The sequence below is a fragment of the Rissa tridactyla genome, chromosome 1 (assembly GCF_028500815.1).
Source record: "Rissa tridactyla isolate bRisTri1 chromosome 1, bRisTri1.patW.cur.20221130, whole genome shotgun sequence".
Lineage (NCBI taxonomy): Eukaryota > Metazoa > Chordata > Aves > Charadriiformes > Laridae > Rissa > Rissa tridactyla.
Window position 1 is genome coordinate 133,359,200 of NC_071466.1, and position 6,146 is coordinate 133,365,345.

Genomic DNA, 6,146 nt, shown 5'->3' on the forward strand with positions numbered 1-6,146 from the left:
ATGAAACCTGTCCATCCTTGTTTGCCTTTCTGGGGCAGCCTGAGCCCTACAGTGCCCCCCAGCCCCATCCCTCAGCTTGCAGTCTTCCCCTCTCCCACCACAAACCAACGCACAAGTGAAAACACCACGAGCAGCAGGATAATTCAGGACTAATTTTGTCAGGAAGGCAGTTCAGGATACCAACGGCTTCTGGAAATCAAAGCCTGAAGAAGTTATGAATGTTGATCTAGAAGGAAAGTTTGGGAAGGGGGTGACAAAGTAATTTCCTAGGAGAACAAACCAGCCTTGGACTGCGCAAGCCTGCAGAGTGCAGAGAAGAGATGCTTCTGAGAAAGCCACCAAAACCAGCTCCTCGTTGGCTCAGGGAGATGGGAAGAGGGAGTGAAAAGCACAGGACATTTAGGATGGAAGTAAAAGCGTGTTGTAGAGATGCCAGAATGTCCTGAAAGAAAAATACTGTTAAAATATGTACACAGAAGCCTTGTGTTTATAGAAGCTATTCTACTGTCTGGTAGCGGCGGGTCAAAAAGGCCTTGAGGACCTACAGCTGCCGCTGGCTGCGCTCCAAGTCTGTTCGCCTGCGCTGGGCTTGCTGGGGAGAGACAGCGAGGGGCTCTGGGCTGTGGGAAGGGCTCCTCGTGGAAGAGACACCACCCCCACCCCCCGCAGGACCCCCAGTGCTGGAGGAGGGGGTTTCTCTATAGCAGTCACGCTGGCATCCCGCTGTTACCGAGGGTGAAAAGACAGGTGGCAACAACGGCAGAGACAACACCTGTGAGATGGGGGAAATCTTCCTCCTCCCCCCACCCGCCACAAACCCATCTTGCCTCTGGATGAGGACGCAACCCCAGGCAGCTGTGGCAGCAGGTGTGGGCCACCATGAGGGTCACGCCTGCTCCTCCACCATCGTCCTCACACAAAAAGGAGCGACGAAGGCTCACACTAATGCCATTTTCCTTCCCATAGCTTGTGCTTGTGCACACAAAACTCCACTAGTTTTGGAAATGCCTTGGTCCATATCCCAGTACACGCAGTTGCATCCTGTCCCTGAACTATCAGCACAAGTAGGGAGCCGGCTGAGGTCCATCAGTCTGCTAAACAAGGCATCATCAGGCCTTAAGGAGAGGTCAGTTTGGGGAGCTGTATGAGGGAAAATGAGCGCAAGGTCAGTGGTGTTTGATATAGCGATGACGACAAAGTGCTTGGTGTGGTCCCCTCAACCAGAACCAACCTCTGCTTCTGAAGTCCAGTCCCTTCTCCTTAAATAACTGCTCAAGTACCCAAGTCTTTTCCTTTTTCCACTCACACAGGTGTCCAGAGCAGAGGGATTACCCTGTACCACCTGATCCCTGGGTGGGACAAAGCAGCACACTGCTAGAGCATCCATCATGATCTCCTCCAGCACTGCAGCCATCTCCAGTAGTTCAAATGCTCACCTGAGGCCCAGGCAGCTGAACCAACCGCCTCTGTGCCTAAAAACACAAGCCTTGACTTTTTCAGCGAGAGGATCAGCCTGACAAAGAAAGACTAAGCTAATAGGGCCTGCCTGGCCTCCAGCACAGGGTCCATCAAACCTGGCAGGTCCAGGATGAAATGCATGGGTAGCAGAGAATGCCCACACCGGTGGCTCAGAGAGCATGGAGGTGCCTGTGCTGCCTGACAGCACTGCCCACAGCTGTTGAAGCCAGGAGGCAACGTGCCTGCCCCACCACAGCCCTGATCCCACCCTGGCAGGTGGTGGTGCAGTCTCCAAGCCAGGCTGGCCCTCTCACGGGGTGAAGAGTGGCACCATGTGGACGAGTGACCCTTAGTTCAGCAACCCCAGTTCTGGTCTCTTCCAAGGGCTGGAAGACCATGGTCCAAGTGACCAAAGACCATGTCCCTATTTACAGTTGGTACCGACCTGCAAAGCGTGGTCAGGCTCACAGCCCCACCAACGATGCAGGAGGTCCCTCCACCCATTTCCAGGTGCCCTGGTTGGCGTTACAGTGGATGTGATGGTGCCACTGGGATGCCTGTAAATGCACAGCCACATCCACAGATGCACAGCTTCCAGTTCTCCCATCTGGATGGGTGTAACAAGAATGATAAGCCTTCCTCAACCCTGCACAGTTCCTCAGTAGGTCTTCTGATCTCAGCAGACATGACCCTGCCCTACTCTACTTGAAACTCACCTGCAAGCATAAACTACTCTAAGCTCCAATCTTGTAAATCTCTTTTTTTGGCAGGTCTCTCTGTCTGTGTCTTTTCACATGATGACCTTCTTTGTTCCCTAGACACACAGACTGCCCTGATTGAGAGAAAAGTCATCCACAGAGCGAGTTCTAGATGGGCTTTGCTTTCCATCTGAGTGCAATACTAAAAGCTTCAGTGTGGGCATCCAGGCAGTACGGAGGTGGACGTTCAGACCAGATAAGAACAAGCTTGCACAAAACAAAAGTTACGATGTAGATGTACCTAACGAGTCCCTAGCTGGAGGGGACTGCAGTAACATCTTGCCCAGGTCTGGGCTGCAGTAATACAACAGCACATTCCCTTTCTGAGAAAACACACTTGTCTTCACAGCCTGTGCAGCAAATAACACTGGCAACAGCGCTCCTGGGCAGTATTGAGTATAGAGATGAGAAGCCACGTGTCCCTATCAGACCACTTTTGTGTAGTCCCTTCCTTGTGGCATCCCAGAGCTTCACAGGCTGTGTTGCATGTATCCTGGTCTTCCTTCTCAGAAGGCATTGAGGACTTCTCCCTTTGCTCGGTGTGATGAGGGTGTATCTACACCACGCAATGGAATAATCCCTCTGCGTGATGCAAACCACAGCGATGTACAACTCTACAAAGCAGCAAACACAATGACAGGCGTATTTTATCATGTGGTGACAGCTCATCAGAGTGGCCCTGAGATGATGGCAGGACTCAGAAAGGCATACGTGGCAGTACTTAACAAAATGACAATGGCAGCAAGAGCTCTGTGCAGTGATGTGGAAACATTATGGAAAGCAAGAGTTTAGAAAAAACTGAGAAGTGTTTTTCCCTAACATGTTGGTCTTCCTGGTACTACTGTTCCCCATGTTTCTGGTCTGCAGAATGGAAAAAGCACATGCTTCAGTCCTTTGGACTCACCTACAACGTATGGTCCCCTGTCAGGACCCACAGACCTGCTTGCTCCAGCGGAGGAAGGGCTTTGGATGCAGCTGAGGCTACACCGCCCAGTTCTGCTGAACCAGAAACACACAGGCTGAAATCACCCCGGCCCGTAGCCCTACCTCCCCAAGCCCCTCCTGCCTCCCAGTTTATCTCTGCCCTTTGAGTGCGACGCGAGGCGGTGACTCGGTGGATGCTGTCAGCCCGGATCTGCCAAGGCAGTCCATGTGACTCATGCTCCCCGCGGGCTCTGCAGCGAAGCACTCACATCCCTCAGCCTTCAGAGCCAAATGACCCTGTGTGTTTCTTTGCATGTTCCCAAGGTCTAGAAGGGAGGAAGCTATGCACTTCAGCCTCGTCTAATTTCTGTTTATCTCAGGGGGGAGGAAAAAAAAAAGAACAGTTTTCAGCATCCATTTGAGTGTCTCATCAGCCTAATGCAGCTGCAGAGAGAGAGGAGCTTCCATCTGCCCTTCTGGGAGGTGAGGGTAGAGTAGAAGTACCAGACCATTGCAGATGCTCAGCGCCGGACTTGTTCCTTTCTGAGAGTATTCCCAAGCACGCGCTTACTAGGAGGGATCTCGGGGTTTGTTAGCTCATGTCCGAGCAACACCCCCAGACCACAGCAGGCTGCCTTTGCCCCACGTATGTCAGCATCCTTCCCCAGCCTCGCCCCTGAAGTCGTCTTTGGCTCTCCTCCTGTTCATTTTCTAGCCAGCTCAGCCAAGCCTTAGAGGTGCTTCCAGATTTGGAGAACTAGAGAATAGCAGAATAAGAGGTGGTGGCAGAGACTGCCTCACTGGCAAGGAATCAAAAGGGAAGAGAGGAGAAACCCCAGCTCCTCAATGCTACGGCACCCACTGGCTGGTGTCCAAGTGTTTCAGGCTCTGGTGCTGGGAAGCCCCTCCTCTGAGCTTGTCTGTGTGCTGCATGGAGGTGGGGTCCTGGAGATGAACAGCAGTAACAGTGACGCTGGCTCTGTGAGGACCACGGGGCCTGAGGGGCCACCACACCAGCTGGAAGGACGACGGGAGCCAGAGAGCTTCCCTGGCATGGGCCAGCTGCACGCAGCGTGTCAGCGGCACTCCTGAAATCACAGCCTATTTTTGAATTAAGAAAAGATTGTTCTGGTCTTGAGAAACCTCAGAAATATCTAGACAGGCCAGAGGAACAGGTAGTAAAAAGAAAGTTGCGGTTCTGTGTTCCAAATCCAAAGAAAAGAAATCATTTCAGCTCCTTCCAGATATCGTAGGTTCCCAGATTAATGATTCAAGAGCTCCTAATTATCCTTTCTGTGTATGAGAACAAACAAGTAAGTGTTCAGTAATTTTGGAAAGTGGCGCAATTATATTTTGAAGTGACATTTTTACATCCTTTACAGATTGGCACTCACTGTGCTGGGAGATCAGTGAGGCCACAAGAGCAGGAGGGATGAAAAAGGGGTCAGCAACGTACAGAAGAGAAGAACACTCAAATCATTACATCGGGTGGGGGAAGCAGGAGGGTATATACACCTCTGCTAAAGGGCATGCACCTCCGTAACAACCATGTATTTGACAAGCCTACCCTGGTACTTTTCTCACAGAAAATGTCATATACAAATATTTATGTATGTGGCAGAGGAAAAAAAATCTTTTAGAAGGTGCCCAGCTGTGTAAGGAAATACATTCAGCCGTAAACAAGCATCCACAAGTTCAAATCCCAGTTCTTACATTGCAAACCCTTAATATTTCTGTGTAGCTCACGACCAGCATTAGTCGTCTGTCCCCTGGTGTGAGCTATTATCATTTGCCCATTTTGCAGATGAATTATCCCAGAAATCTCACTAAATCTTTCCGTACGGTGCTAGAAATAGAACCTAAGGTTTGGATGTGACAAATCTACATTGCAGTCACTGTCTTTTCCGCAGGAATATGCTAACGCATCTGCTTGGCTGGATTCTCGTTAGCCATTAACCACACCCTGCTCAAAGAGCCAGGAAGGATGCCAGGAAACCTGCCAGCAAGCACACCAGCGTAGCCTCACAAAAGGCTGGTGTGAGCCACGTCGGGGCTCAGAGGATGGATTTAATTGCATCCATGATCTGCGAGAAAAACGCGTGAAACCTCTCATGGTCACTATCGAAGTCCTGAGTAACAGCTGCGAACCACTAAAGCCCCGTGAAGTGAATTTGGCTGTTCTGTTAATGCTTTTGCTTTTACGATTCTGGTGTTTGTTTCTTGGTTAACGACCTCTGTTCCTTTAAGAATCCAGGGCACCTCTGGGAAGAGCATTTCACCGGACCTGCAGAGCTGCTGTCCAGAAATAACTGATCTTTATGCAACGAACTTTTCCAGAAAACATTTCTTACCCTGACATTGTAACAGCGGTGTTGCTTTGGGCCTGGACGCCTTAGGATATTCTAGTGAGCTACTCAGCCTTTAGACAGCAGATCACCGGTCGGAGTCCAGCCTGGCTCTGCAGGAATTAAAAATTGCTCCCAGCTCTGTGAGTCCTTCTAGGAGATGAGTCAGGGAAGGGGTCTTACTTCTAGCCTGGACTTCCTAGATACACAGGGAACCCTGCAGTCGTAGGGAACCTTGCACCATGGGGCTTCAGGATTTCCAGATCCCAGCACTGGTGCTCCTTTGCCTGTGCACCGTCAATATGCAGCACATGCGCGGTTGTGACCCACGTCTTATCAAAACCAGCGAAACCAGGTGTCTGGAAATCCTAGGCAAATAAAGAGCGTCTTTGAAATCCATTTAGGTGAGATGGATGGATGGACGAGCATCTGCTTAGGAGTATGACAGCCCAAGGGTAAATGCTCTTCTCCTTCCCACAGAGTTCATTCCTCTTCACAGTAAATCTTCAATTTTGTGCTCTCATTCAAACTAAGAACCGGGACATGTTTGCAAACACAAGAAGCCTCCTCGAGATAGGAGGACCTGTCCTCATGCAGGTCTGCTCACCAACCTCTGTCAGGTGTAGCCCAAGCCATGAAGAGATGCTGGGCTGCAGGATGC